The sequence below is a fragment of the Cavia porcellus genome, unplaced genomic scaffold, assembly GCF_034190915.1.
Source record: "Cavia porcellus strain 051 isolate PalLab524CR breed Dunkin Hartley unplaced genomic scaffold, mCavPor4.1 scaffold_6, whole genome shotgun sequence".
Classification (NCBI taxonomy): Eukaryota; Metazoa; Chordata; class Mammalia; order Rodentia; family Caviidae; genus Cavia; species Cavia porcellus.
This window is the reverse complement of record NW_026947489.1, coordinates 13004924-13020790: the sequence shown is the minus strand read 5'-3', so window position 1 is coordinate 13020790 and position 15867 is coordinate 13004924. Positions and strand designations below refer to the sequence as shown.

Genomic DNA, 15867 nt, shown 5'->3' with positions numbered 1-15867 from the left:
TCCATAGTCTGTCTTGAGGCTATTCTTTGACATGATACGAAGTCTTAGCCTCTTTCTCATTGTTGAGACACAATACTTGACACCCACAATCTGAAAGAGAAGAGGTTTGGTGTCCGGCGCCGCGTCTGTCCCGCAGAATGAGGCACACGAACACTTTGTCTCTGCAGGCTCCTTTATTGACTGGGCTACAACCTCAATACACGTCCGTCCTTGACGGCTTCCTACGTGTTGTACATCGAGCACTTCCTATACTTGGGCTTATATAGCTAATGTTATCCAATCATGGGATTACACGTGGGGACAGGCGATTGGGCGGCAACAAGGAAGCAATCAATCATTACCATATATGGCGGGGACAGTAAGCCGAGCAAGAACCAGGAAGCAGGATGTGTGCGCCATCTTGGGCACACGATGGGCGGGGGAGCAGCGAGGCGGTAGGCGGACGCCATCTTGTGGCTATATTCTCATGGGTAATACGGCAGGCTCCCAACAGTTTGGTTTGGTTCATGTTTCAGTCCACAGTTGGTCGGCTCCAAACAAGAAACAGCATGGCGGAGAGGCCTGACTGAGGAAACACTGGTCAAGTCATGGCAACCAGGAAGTAGAGTGAGAAGAGAGGAGCCCTTGAGCAAAAGCCCTTCCAGGTCATATTGCCAGTGACCTTTCTTTTCCAAACAGGCCCTGTCTCCTAACAGCATGTCAGCTATATTGCCCCACAATCCCAAACCTGTGGAATACTCTACTTAGGAGCACATGAGCGTCTTGGGAGATACTTAGATATAAACCATAATAGTGTGGGATAAGGGGTATGAGATTTTATGCTTGTATAAGGAGACCAAACACCATATTTTGATAATATTATTTTTCTACTATGACACTTCTTGACAACCTTGTCAAAAATTAATTGAGTTTTCAGGTTTAGTGGGACATTCCTCTGTTCCCAGCACTCTGGGAAGCTGACACAGATCACAAGTCTGAGTTCAGTCTAGGCAATTTATCACTTAGTGATCATATAATCTCCAAATAGGGATAATATTATTTCTTTATAACAGCATTGTCTTCCTCGTGAATTGGTCTTTTTATTATTATAAAATGTCCTTTGTGTCTAATAACTACATTTATGTTAAAATCTATTTCACCTGAACTAATAGAACCACTTTGTTGGTTACTATTCTACTGGTGAACTTTTCTATTTTTAAAATTTCGACGTATTTGTGTCTTTGATGCTAAAGCATGTCTTTTTTAGGTAGCACAAAGTTGAATTATGCTTTTAATCCTTTTTTATAAGTCTCTTCTTTCTGTTTGTATCAATTAGTACAGTTATAGTAATTATGAATAAGGTCATATTTATATCTGCCAGTCTGGTATGTATTTTCTATATAGTTTATGTTCTTTTATATTCCTTTACTCAGCCATTACTGCCTCCTTTGTGGTAAATAGATATTTTACAATATGCTTTGTCAATGATTTTCCTATTTACTTTACTGTAGTTTTGTTATTTTCTTGGTGGTTGCCTTGCATAGTATGCTCAGGACTGTAGCTTACAATCTGGTTTGTATTAATAATGACCTAGTTTTAAAAGTATACCAAAACTTTTTCCAACAGAATTCCATTTCTTCTTCTTCCTTGTGCAATTACCTTAGATAATCATATTATCTATTATCTATACTACAGCTAATCTATACTACAAATAATTTTTAAATTAATGAAAAGCTTTACAAAAACACTTGTATTATCTTTTATACTTACCTATGTATTTACATTTGTTAGTTATCATTTACTAACTTTTGCTGCAGCTTAAAGGATTCTTTTTAGGTTCCTCTTGTAGGGAAGGTCTATTAGCTACAGAGTTTTTTCTCTGTGTTACTTTTGGTTTGTTTGTGTTGTTTGATGTGGGGTTTTTTCTTCCCAATAAGGATATATTTCCCATCTATTTTTAGAAGATAGTTTTGCTGGGTATAGAATTCTTGATTAATCATCTTCTGTCATGCATCTGAATATGTGAACCATTGCCTTTTACTCTTCATTTTTTGACAAGAAATCACATATTAATCTTATGCATAATTACCTTACTCATGTCATGATTCTCTTTTCTTCTTTTTCTTTTAATTGTTTGACAATGAAGGACTGATTCTTTTTTCCAAAAACAGTTTAAAGTCACTCCTCACCCTTCTTACTGTAGACTTTGAACTTAAGCAAACAAATGTTTCATCCTTACAGTCAATTATCGTGGACACTATTTCTTGGTTTATACGTACCATGTAAAATGGAAATAATAATAATGTACAAAGGATATTCCTAAACCTTAACAATCAGATAAATATTGACATTTGCTGGCTCACATGAAACATTCTATCTACTCTTATTCTTTTCAAAGCGTAAAGCCCCTTAGTGGAACATCTCCATGAAGGGAGGAGCCTCACTTCATGGTACTGTGAATAGGTGAAGATAATTCTTACATTCACACTTAACACAAACATCATCTTGCTGGAGATTTCCTCGTCCGGCCCAGAGGACTTGTACTCTACTCACTCTCTTTCCAGTTACAGATCAAGTGATCTTAATCTGTATGTTTGAGCCCAGAAGTGTTTCAGATTTCTGATCTTGTTATATATATATATATATATATATATATATATATATATGGTAGTATTTACATATGTGTAAAGGGATTTTAGAGATATGACCCAGTTAAATTGAACTATGGTTTACATACACCCTATCCTGAATATAATATTATATATTGACATTTGTTGGTTCACATGAAACATAGGCTGAATTTAATATTACACAATATTTTCGTGAATTTGTATTTTGGTGGTAATCCAGTACATGAGATCAAGTGTGGAATTTCTTTCCTGTAATATTATGTCAGGGCTTCAAATTTTGAAATTTTGGAACAGTTTGGATTTCAAATTTTCAGATTAAACATATCACCCTGAACATGAGTATCCATATTCTACTTTGCTTGGGTCAGGGAGATTTCCTGTGAAGCAGGATGTTGTATTCTAGAACTGGGGTGCTGGAAAGAGGGGAGGCAGGAAAAAGTGGTAACTTACCATCTTCTTGCTTTATTTTTACTTTTGTTTTTGTCTTCATATTCCTAAGCCACTGTGTGATATTATTTTGCTGTCTCACTTTCTTTAAATGAAAACATAAAGCCCATGAGGGTTTAGGCAAGATTTTGTCTATGTGGTTTGTAGCTACGTTCAGATTCTGTAGGACTACCTGGCACACAGTTGGGACTAAGTAACTGTTGAAAAGCTGCATGGACACTCGATTGACTGATTCAGTGATTTTCTAAAATTCTTTTTTATTCTTTAAGTTTAAAAGCCTAAATAATTAATACAATGATGTAGATGACACTGCAATTCACAAAAGAGCATCTTATGTGATAATAATGTCCAAGTGGCATTGAGAAACTCAGATAGCTGTGTTTCCTTTTTTCTGATTGAAATATAATGAAAATGAATCCACAGGAATGTAGACATTTCTCGCGTTTACTTTAAAACATTGGCTCTAACCAACATAGCCCAGATTGTAAATAGAAGATTAGTGTCTGTGAAGGGAAAGATTTCCATCCATAAAAGTACATTCAAAAGGAAATCTCCGTGTTTTCTTCCCCTAATAAAAGCAGAAGCATTACACTTAAGACTGATAATCACCTTAAATATTCCATGCGGATGTAAGAATGCAAATGTTAAAAACACAATCCAAGACCACATCTTTGGACTCCAAAAGAGGACCCAGAGGAAGATGATGCCCTTTTCCTCACAATCAGTTTACTATAAAAATGAAAAGACATAAAGTAGCTTTAGATTTAATTAAAGCAATTGACTGAATTGCATTTTGTAGTTGTGATCATCATTAACATTCTTGACCTCTCTGTCACATAGATGTGCCAGAGAATTTTTCCAGTGGATATTTATTATGAATATGATCATCAATAAGCACCATCAACATTAAAATTAATTTTAACTTCTTCATGGAAGACTGAAAGCACAACCAGCTGTTGAAAACCATCCGTTTTAAATCATTTTTTATAGATTCAACATGACAAAACCTCAACTACAACTAATAGGAGATTTTATGTGTGTAGGCAAATATATATATTATTTAATTTTATTGTATATCTAAATCTGGTTGCATTAATCACATGACCATATTTTCCAGAGCCCAGGGATTCGCTTGCTATTTTAAGCACTTCTGTGCAGTCCTGGAGCTGGCCTGCTCCACGTCCATGTGGTCATGCAGCGACACATGGGCATTTGGTCTTATTTTGACTGCTTGCAAAGAGCTTAATAAAAGACAGGCATTAGGGCATCAAAAGAACTTAGTCCACAGGTGTTCGGAGCTGGGCTAACTTGTATGTTGAACAAACAATTAAGCTCTGGAATTTGAAACCCTAAATTCTATCAGTTGAGCACCTGTCCCAAAGGGAGAGGGAGAAACACCTTTCATTACATTACCCTGGGGCACGCAGGCTTGGGGCTGTATAGAGTTACAGCTGATGCTATTCAGGCCCCAGGGTTGAGAGGCTGCTGCTCTGTCTCTGACTGCTGACAGCCCAGGGCTTTGAGTAGAATGTCTTTGAAGAATGTTTCCATCTCTGTTTACCTCCACGGCTCTGTGCCATTTCCTACTTTACCCAGCGCTTACTACTGTAAGTCAGATCTATGCAAAAGATTTCCATTATACCACTTCACCTAATCCCTGCCAACAATATGGCAATGCTTAGAGAGGTGAATGTAGCCTTCCCGCCGTGGTATAATCTCAGGCGATGGAACCTGGATGCAAAACCAGGCCCACTGGACCCCAGAGCTCTTAATCTTGATTCCCCAGCCTTCTCATGTGCAGCATGCAGACTGCTGCAGGCTCCAGGGCATCTTCTGGCCTCCATGCTGGCTACCCATTGAGGTTTGTCGAGGCTCTATTCCTTCTGATTGACCTCATCCATTCCCATTAGGTACCCTGTCACTGTCTATGAGCCATCAGCTATAAACCCAATGTCTCCAAGCAGGGTTGCCTGTATCCCAGCCATAGAGCTTCACATGCTGTTCCCATCTCCTCTGGAGGTGTCACATGGGCTGCCCCAGGGCTCACTGATCTGCACGAGTCTGCTTCTCACTCAGTGACATTTGTCTGGTTTTCTTGTAGGAACCCAACCCTGTCCCATGAGCTCCTCCCTTGTCCTCTTCCTTTCCTTCATTGTCACCCTGATCACATCATCTCTCATCAGCTCTGCTTTCTAATGATTCACATTGGTCCTCTTCTGTCCTCTACTCCAGCATGGCCCAGCAATATTAGGCTAGATTTCGTACAACTGGATGCAGGGAACGCTACTGATATTTCAGTGGCAGAGATCAATAATACTGTAGTGCATAAGACAGAATCACAGCAAAAATTATGCAGCCCCAAATGTCACTGGTGCTAAGGTTGCAAAACTGTTCTAATCCAAGCTAATATTATCTCTTACCTAAACTGTTGCCATTGACAGCAATTCATCCCTCACCCCTTCTTTCCTTCCCCTCCTTCTGTGCTCTCCTCCACGTTGACTGATGGCATTTTAGAAACACAAATCTAATACGTGGCCTTCTGCTTTTGTGTATCTCATCAATAAAGCACACAACAAGTGCTCAATAAAGACTTCTGAGTGAACTGATAGACGACCCAGTCATCTATTGGAACAGTTGGAATGTACACTGGGATGTTTTCCAGTGGTTCTGTTAGCATCCAACCCAGTCCTGCAATATCAGGATTAACACACGATGACAGAAAACCTTTCTGTTTAACGTGACCTCTGTGTTTCTCTGAATCAGAGCCTCCAGCTGGCTCTGATCCTATTTGTCACTTCTAGCAGGGAGAACCCCAAAGGCCACAACACTTGGCTGCTTCTTGCTTTTTTCCCCTTCACAGATCACCCCAAGGGAGGCATCACTTACAGTCTCCCTCAAGTTCATCTTCAGCATCTTGATTTACCTCCCTGACTCCCAACACCTGTTGAATTATGAAACAGTCCATTTCCACTCAGAATTCTTAGCATAGGGCTGGGGATACAGCTCAGCAGCATAAGCTCCTGCTTGGCAAGCACAAGGCCCTGAATTTGATTCCTGGTACAAAACAAACAAAAAAAAAAGAAAGGAAGAAAGAAAGAAAGAAAGAAAGAGAAAAGAAAAGTAAGTTGAGAATTCTTCATTTTCCTCAGCCAATTTTTTAAGTTGAATTATATCAGGAAAACCATATCGAGCATATTTTCCCATGTCACTGTCTGGATGAACTCAAACCTCCCATGGCACTGTGGCACTGCCATGTACATAAAACTTACCCTTGGCTTTCCACACCTCAAAAGAGTACTCAAGGTCTGCAAAGCCTTCTTCGATCTGGCCCCAAACACCTTTTTCTTCTCCCATGCGACAGTATCCCTCATTAAACGTACAACTCAGCCATTCTGAGTTCTGGTTTGTGTAAAATCTCTTACTCAGTTTTACTATTGTTTGCCATTGTTCGAATCCTTTGCCATCTTATGAGGTCATTTGTGCCCTGTTTGTTTCTTCTGGCCGGTGAATTCCAGGTTACAGACTGAGTAGGGCACTGACACTACTTTATATGTGAGGCCGGGTTCAAATCATTTTAAAATCCATTAAGACAGTTTGTTACAATCATTGTTTCTAAACCATATCTGGACTCAAGGTTCACTCTGTCTAAAACCTACGTACCCTGTAAGTCTCCTGCAGAAAGAAATTTCTCCGTCTTTCTGCCAGATAAAAGCTCAAGGCCATAAGCATTTTTTTTTTGTTGGTTTTATTTTAGTGGAGCTGAGGACCAAACACAGTGTCTTGTGCATGCTACACAGGAGCTCACCACGGAGCTGCGTCTCCAGACGCCCTAGAAGGTCTTAAAGACTGTTCTAATCACTGAGCCAGGCCTGGAAACCTTCTCTGCTTTGCTCCCAGAGGGACGCCTCCCCTGATATTCAGCCCCAGGCGCACCCTGTAACTGCAGGTCAGTGCTAAACCAGACAGGGGAAAAGGCTGTCACCAAACACCTTCAACCATCTGAGCTACTCTCACACTTGGCTTATGGAGCCTCATCTTAGACGGTCTAAAATGAATGACCTATTTGGCTGCCCTCTGCTTTCCCTCTGTCCCTCAGAAACACAAGGAAGGTTCTCTGAGCCTTGTGCAGGCAAATTCAGAGATCTGCTCATTTCTGTGTTCCACCCACTGGAAGTCAGTCAATAGCAGCACACACCTTTAGACATTGCCAAGGGAAGTTACATTTGATCTAGTGACCTACAGGTGAGTGGTAGGTCATATGTAATTATCCTTGGGAGGCGAGTGGAAGTGAGTAACAAACCTTCCTACTTCACTCTGAAATACCACCAAATCCCTTAAGGGAGTCCACTGATTATACTTTAGGGGGTGCATATGAGCCAGCTCGGGTAAATAATTAGACTGTATTTTTAATTAATATTTCAGTGCCTTCTAGCATGATATTAAAGATTATGATGCGATTGGAGGTTAGTAGAAAAACTGTCTCACTTTGATGAAGGCAGAATGAACAAAGAAAGTCATGTTAGATTAACCAAAAAAACACCCTTCCATTTTGGCACCCTTGTGTCAAAAGTTCCCGGGCGCTTAAAGGAAGTTTTCAATTTAGCAAATGCTCTGTGTGCCAAGGTGAATGTTGGTCTTCAACACTAAAAATAAACTCAGAAGAGAAAATGAAAGGCAGTTACTGTGCATTTCTAGTTGGCAGAGCTGCAAAACTTTTTACAAAATCATGTGAACTTTACGAGAATAATAACAATTAACCCAAATGTCTTAATGGGCACCATTTCAATGTTTGTTTCATAAAGGTTCATAAAAGTATAGGCTCACGAAAAAAAGCCAGTTCAATTACGCATGAACTTTTCATTATTTTTAAACACATTTTACCTATTTTTAATTGATGGAAGTGTTACATATTTTGCCATATGAAGAGTTTTTCACACTTTCTTAATTCAAACCAGGTGGATTTTTACAATTCACATATACAGGTTATTATTTGGTCTGAACTGGAGGCCAAATAAAGTAATAGTAAAATTCATTTACTAGATCACAATGCATACATTATTCCCTAAAGAAATTTATTTTATACATTCAAAAGATGGAAAAAGATTTGTTTAACTCTGGCTGATCCTCACAGCTCGCTAATGATGAGGCTACTAATAGTCTACAGATAATATTCTATAGAGAATATATTATGAATGAGAAACCCAAGCTTCAAAAAGTTGTGTCACTTGTCTCAGGACCACATGGCAGGGACAAGTCAGAATCCTAACAGAGGCATTTATAATAGCTTCTGCAAGTCTCAGATAGCAAGCAAATCAAGTAGAGGGTCTATCGTTTTACTTTTGTTTGGTTGGGAGGATTTTGTTGGCTACTTTTAACTTTAGCTATGGTTGCCGTATCAGGGATATATTAATAGCTCAGTGCATATAGTTAATAAATCATCTGTACTCAGCTTTCTATTAAGTGCAGGTCTCTGCAATCTACAGATTCATGTATTTATAGTCAGGCAATACCTGATATTAATGACGATGACCCCTGAGATGTCGCAAGACAATAAACAGTCACCTGAAGCATCACAGAACAATAAAATTACGTTTGTTTGTGCCCCAATCAGCAGATTAGTATCTTCCATTGTTGGCTTCGAGCTGGCCAGCTCTGACCATCTGTCTTACAGACAGCTCAATTATAACATGTCCCAAATTAGAAACTCCACATCTCCCCAGCATTTCTCTTTCCTGTCCGGGTTTCCAACTGCAAACTTGGGGGTCCCCCTGAGTCTTCTTTGTAGCCAGAGCCGCCACTGTGAGCAGCTCCCATCTCCATCCGTTCTCCACGGTTCCTGCCTTCACCCTAACTCTTTTGCAGAGAAGATTTCGCCAACCTCCTTGTCTGTTACCTTAGGGCTCCTGTCTCCTCATGGCACTTTTCTTCCAGGTGCCCAAAGTCATCTTTCAGGAGCAGAAGTCATATATGGGCTAAAGACTGCTGGCACTGCCCCTAAGCTAAAGCAATGTGTCCTACCGTGAGATCTGTGCAAACAGTAGGAAAGGGGCAAGAGTTAGATCCAGCTCTTGGGAATTTTCGGTTCAGAGGAAGCCTATCAAAGGAGCTGAGAAGTCCTGCAAGAAAAGACTCATAATTTGTCTGTCCCAGAGAGCTTGCATTTTACTTGGCCTCAAAAGCTCCTTCTCCATCGAACTGCATCTTCTTACACCAATCATCCCACATTTATATTGCTATTTCCAAGGCAATGTGCTCATTTTTGTGTTCTTTTTTAATTTAGTTTTTATTAAGCTTATTGGTTTAGCTTACAGATACATAATGATCATATTCATCAAAGGGAATTTGTACCGGTACATGATATACCTTGATTCCTCTTTTTTTCTCATTTCCTTTCCCTCTCTTCAACCCTCTTCCCCTCCTTATTTACAAAGCTTTGTTTCCATTTTATCCTTTATTTTCTCATTTTTTTCTTTTTCCTTCCACCCACCCCCCAGTTTCCCTCCCTTTTGAACAATTTCCTCCTATTTCACAGTATCTATTGTACATTTTGATTCTTATTTACACTTTCAGTTTCTCACACCGGAGAGACAGTGTAACATTTACACATCTGTGTCCAGTTAATTTCACTTAAGAGTATGGTCTCAAGGTCCTTCCACTTAACTATAAGCATTCCAGGTTTATTCTTCTTTATGGCTGAGTAGTACTCCACTGTATTTTTAAAAAAACATCTTTTTTACCCACTCATTAGCTGATGGGCTGTTGGGTTGTCTCCAAGATTTAACTATTATAAACTGTGCTGCTATAAACACATGAGTTTGCATATATTGCTGTGGAATAATGCTTTTAACTCTTTTAGGAAAATAAGCAAGAGAATGGCTGGGTCTAATGGAAACTCTAGTCCTAGTTTTTTGCTTGTTTTGTCAAAATTAAATTTTCAAATTAGCATATTCCTCCCCAAGTTTTCAGTCTGAAGCACTGCTGCTAAGAATATTCAGACTGAACTCCAGCACGACTGCCTGACTGAGCTTTTCCTCCAGGCGCTCCTCATTCTTGCTCTGCAGTAGATGGTCTCTCTGGGTGCACAGAGAGAAGTCCATCTTCTATATAGGGTTACTTTACTCTTCCATTTTTTTATCTAGAGCACCTAGCACAGTACCCAGTAGGTAATAGGCACTCAATGAATACTAGTAGAAGATAGGCTTCACTGTATTCTAACTCAGTAACTTTCCACACTGTACATATCAATGCATATTTATATATATTTCCTCCAGAGAGGTAAAAGTGACTTCAAAAAGCATGTAACCCCTTCCCTCACTATGGCTCAGAGAAAGCAATTTCCAAAGGGAGACTGAATGTGTCCACTGTCATTACTATAACAAAATACCTGAAGCAGGTGTTTGTTTGTTTGTTTGTTTGTACCAGAAGTTGTTTGTTTTGGCTTCCAACACTGCAGGTGCAGAGCCTGGGGCCCTCATCTGGCAATGGTGAAGCAGATCTTCTTGATGACACAGTGCCTAAGGCAGGACTGAGTGTCACACAGGAAGGGACAGAGAGCCCATATCTGTATCGGTTGAGTCTCTCTCCCTCTTCTTATAAAGCCACTGGGATTATGTCACTGGGGCTCCATCCTCACAACTCTAATAACTTCATCTAATCCTGATTTCCAAAGGCCCTACATGTAATCCTCATAGACAAATGTAGTTTCTATCTTCTTAGCCCTCCCTAAGGGGATTAAACATTGACACTTGAACCCTTGGGAGACACTTAGACCACCTGTATGGACATGTGTCCCCCCTGTGTCTCAGGAGACTGGGTCCTCTCCAGTGCTCTCTCCAGTCACTTGGTTACTGCCCACACCTCCCCCACCTTCCCACAAGCCCTTCTGTATCTGTATCTCCAGGAGAAGATGATGGTCCCCAAAAGAACAGAAGAGATTTCTCAGACACTGATCAGTGGAAGGCTCTCATGAGCACCAGCCATGGTTCTGGACGCCACAGAGTGACCACCCTCATCTAGAGATTTATTGTGGCCCCGAGGAACTTCCTTGATCCTGACCAGCAGAGCAAAGTCCACGAGCAAGTCTTCAATTGGTTCTAGCTCCAAATATGTTAAATTTCAATGAGCTACATGAAATATTTTTTAACAGCGAGGCAGATCTGAAAATGACTCTGCCACTTTCCAGCTGGGCAAGCTGTTTCATCCTTTCCTTTCTCTTGTCTGAAGATGAGGATAAATGAAGCAGCATTTGAAAACATTTAACACCTTGCCTGGCACATAGCAGGCCATCAATAAAAGGGGGTTGAGTCTGATTTTACTTTTTCCTGAGTTTCACAGTTTGTAAAAATAAAAAGAGAAACCACTTATGTAAAATTAATAACCAAGTCAAAAATCTGTTACTAAGTACATTTTGGACACATCTATTTGTCTCTGCCCCTCTGTGTTAAATTAAAATTAAAACACACGCTTTAAAAAAAGTCCTCCTTGTTCAGCAGAATAGAATCCTACATTATGCATCTGAACCACCCATTTTAACATTAACTGATTTTATTTGCTGCTAAAGTTTAGTAATTTGAGGTCCCCTGGTTATGGAGGCAAGGTCTAGACAAGATATGTGCACCATGGTATAGTTCTATCATAGGAGACTTAGTCTAATCAGGGCAAAATGCAAGTATTTCTTTTATAAGGTCAGGACTTTGTGGATTATTCTCCCACTGTTTTGTAAGGGACTGCAATGTGTGAGGCAGTTTATAGCAGACAGATGGGACAATGCACAGCTCCCGCTGGGGATTGGACCAAGTCGTACACAAGGAAGTCCTGGGGCCCTCTGAGCCTAGGACACCAGCTCCACCAACATGAATCCCCCTAGCACAGGAGTTCATGAGTCGATTGGTTCACTTCTTTTCCTTCCCAAAGATTACCAGGATCAACTTGCATAATCATCATGGAAAAAATTAAAACGCTATTCCCAGAGATCAAGTTAATAAAGGCCTTTGAGACCTAGTTTCGTAAAAGAGAACACATGTGATTTTTTCTTCAAAAAGGTGTAAAGCCTTTGAGATAATGTTCAGTTCAGTAAAGCAAGAATGACTTCCTCCTCCCCTTCCCAATGTTTTATATTTGTAGTGTCTTACATCTCAATTAAAACCCTTGAGAAACTTCTTCCCTTAAGAGCATGTAATGAATTTAATATAAATTCAAGGGGGAAATAAAAGAACAAGGATGAAAACACCAGAATGAAGCAGAGAAAATAGAATGTTATAGAATACACTTGGGGTTGAAAAGCCATGTGCTACCCCTTCTGCCCATGATACAGTCTGTGTTTCCTACAATCCTACTAAAAACCATTTCGCCCTTGATACTTAAAGCCAGCCTAAGATAGACATGTCTATAGCAAATCACTTCACTCTAGCAGGGACAAATCTAATCTTTAGGACCCTAATGTAGGCAAGAGCAATTCCTCTTGAGTTGATACTGTATCTACTACTTTTACGTAAAAACAGGTTCTACTTTCTCCCACATAGGGGATTAGAACTCTGCTCCCAAGAACGGCATTTAATTAATTTGGCAGTTGGTTAGTTGGATAAAACCCTGGAAACATCTTACAGACCCACCCTCACCCTCTGGGTAGGAAACAATGGTCAAAAGGCCAGTTATGCAAATGACAATAATGTCAAGCCAATGAGCTCTGCATTCTACTGACCTTCCCAAGGCCACACAAAACAAGTGAACAATACAAAGAGTGCCTCGCTCCTTATTTACTAAAAATTTTACCTGCAATGTCTAAGAAAGTATTAAAGAATAAGCCAAAGAAAAGACTTAAATCAACCGATATTGCCTATCACAACTAATGTTTCCTGTGGGCTTTTCAGTTTGTTTTCACTTCTTACCTAATTTTGGAGAATGCTGTGTGGTAGATAAACTTGAATGTCTTAATTATTTGTGCTGCCTCAGTTTCTTCTCCCAGTATGAGGACCCTCTGGCCTCACACATGCGTGCACACATGCACACTCATACACACTTAATATTTTATATCTGGCAGACCCAGAAACAACGAGATGCTACATTTTTTAATTGTCTCAAATGAAGAACCATTCTAAGGGGACAATAAATGCAGCTGTGGTGACATTTTACACTTTATAATTTATTTATGTCTTTCTGGTGACCAAGATAAGCTATTTGAAGGTATAAAGCTATCCTCCATTGCAGGGAATGACTAAACTAAATGGAGCTCGAAAGTGTTTGTTGAATATGGATACTGGGCCAGCACTGTGTTCTAGGCTTGCACAATGAGGTCACCATAAACCAAAGTACAGGTCATGCCTCGCACCCAGGCACTCAGCAGCAGCAGCTCCGAGCTATCGTGTTCCGTTCGTACTGAGCACAGCACCCTGGTGCCAACCGTGCCCACTTGGACAAAGGGCGGCCTTCTGCAATCCATCTGTCACCAGGAGCAGCTTCCTGCTACGGTATTTGGCAGAGGAGGCTCAGGATCTAAGGCCACAGAGCCTTGTAATGTCATGGAAGATCGTTTCAGTGAAGGGCGATGTGAAACACCTGAAAAGCACAACCTTTGAGATAAAAGTCAGACAGCTAACCCTTCTCCCTTTATACTTTCTATGTCAAGTCCAATTTTGGGTTTCCTTCTTCTAAATAGGACAGTCTCTTTTCTCTACACCACCATGTCTGCCTCTTTGATGTCAACTGGCATCAGCGTGGTCAGGGGTCACCTAACCACTGGGATGTACCCTGAGAACTGCATCATGAGGTGCCAACCTCATGTGAATGACAGCCTGTACCTGTGTGAACCTAAATGTCCTCCTCACTGTTCCCTGCGGTGTCTGGATGCAATCAACAAATGTAAGCATCACGCGCCTGAGGCTGCTGCCACCCATCAGGTCACGCAGTTTACAGTAAACTTTTTAACTGAGAAGTACAATCCACGATAATAACAAGTATGGCGTCGTAAATCATAGACCAGTCACCGTCACTTACTATCACTATCAATTACCGCACATTGTCCATAATTATAGTGCTGTACTTTTACAAGCCCAGGGGGAATGTATGTTATTGTACATCAGCCTCATCACAAACACATGAGCAACAACACTACTGTAGTTATAACCCCACTGGGCCATGGGAAATTTTGTTTGTTTATTTGTTCTTTGTTTTGTTGTTGTTGTCTTTTTGAAACAGGGTTTTACTCTGCAATTCAGGCTGGCCTTGAACTCACTTTGTAACCCAGGTTGTTCTCAGACTCACAGGGTCTTCCTGCTGCAGTCTCCTGAGATCACAGACATGTGCCACCACACCCAGCCAGTCAGAGGAATTTTATGCAACATGGGACCACTATTGAAAATGTCACTATGTGGCTTGTGACAGTACTCACTTTCCACAGTTGCAATGGTTGTACCCAAGTTCTGGAGAAAGTTTAGGAAGTGCTGTGTGGGTGACATGCTCAGAGCAGATATGGTCTGTCCTCTCATTGCTAGTGCCTGTGTTAGGCCCAGTGCACGATGCTGATGCGTTCAGTCCCCTCAATTCTGTGAACCAGGAGTCCTCAACCATTTAATCTAGTTAAGAAAAATGCAATCGCATTCTACTTCACATTACTCCACATTGCACAGTAGCTAAAATGTGACCCCAAGATCTCTTGTCCTCCAGTGTCACTAAGTCAGCAGGAACAGGAGGGAAAGAATTGGAGGCTGGAACAGGAGCTCGGTGATATTCAGAGCTAACTTCCAACACCCAGGATGGCTGTGGGCGGGTGGGTGAAAGACATTCAGGAAGTATCTGTTAGACTGACCTCAGGAAGCAAAGCTGGAGAATGAACCTGTCGAGATCTAAGAGGCATGCAGGATGTGGCCCCTCGGAAGTGTACTCTGCAGGGGCCAGCTCACTCCTGGACACGGGCCCCCACACTGTTCTGTGCTCATTCCTCCTCCACACGCTCGCAGGCTTCTTGGAGATGGGGTCTTTATTTCTATGTCTTATGCAGAGACAAAAGTTCAGACTGCTGCCCACAGTGTCCACTATCACCTGCCCAGGGGCTCTTCCTCAGGTTCACTGCCCATCCAGGCTCTGTACCTACATAAAAAAAACAAGAAAAATCTTGAAGAAAGGTGCTCATCCATCTTCCTGGTGGTCTTTCATTTCTTTGCCAATAAGGTGATCTGCTTCACAACACACTTCAATGTATTTGACATCTGTCATAAAACCCAGGTCAGGCAGATCTGTCTCCTGTTAAAATAAGCCATTCCGCAGAGACTTTTCCTCTGCTGTTTGGCCCCACAAAATAATTATAGACATATTGTCTGCACATCTAGCCAACCCTCTTAATGGGAGCCATAAATTACCAGTTCTGCTTCCCCCTGTTTCTATCAGAGAAGCAGGGTAACACTTGGAGAACCAGGAGGAGACACCATGGTACTAAAAGCCGAAAGGATGGTGGAGCAGATGGGGGGTGTCCAGCTGAATTGACCGCTGTCAAACAGACACCTTCCTTTAACAGCGTTCCAGAGTTAATCTCTGTAGCGATACACAGCTGTTTGTCTGTGATGAGGCATACATTTTCTCAGAACACATCACTAAGCTGGGTCTGACACTCATACAAAACAGAAGGAAGTGGGAAAGAGTTCTCTTCAGACCTAAGTGGGCTCAGCCCTCTTAGGGGACGAGACATACAGAAGAATTCTGAGATCACACACCCTCAGATCAGGACGAAAATATGGAAGAGAAACATCCTTCACTATTTCCTTTTGTTTCTAACTCTGGAGGCACCAATTGGAAAATCAGATCTCAGTTTCCCAAGTTC

General features: G+C 41.0%; 1 long non-coding RNA gene across 5 annotated transcripts in view; it reads right to left on the bottom strand.

The window, feature by feature from the left end:
• Positions 1-7978: 7978 nt before the first annotated feature.
• LOC106028886 (uncharacterized) overlaps positions 7979-15867 on the bottom strand; it is a 110435-nt gene continuing 102546 nt past the window's right edge. For 2 of the 5 annotated variants that reach the window (XR_001202519.2, XR_010047943.1), the window contains one exon: positions 7980-15140. This is a non-coding gene — a long non-coding RNA (uncharacterized LOC106028886). Of the gene's footprint in view, positions 15141-15867 lie in introns of all 5 variants that reach the window. The other 3 variants (XR_010047939.1, XR_001202518.2, XR_010047944.1) reach the window with 2 other exon arrangements.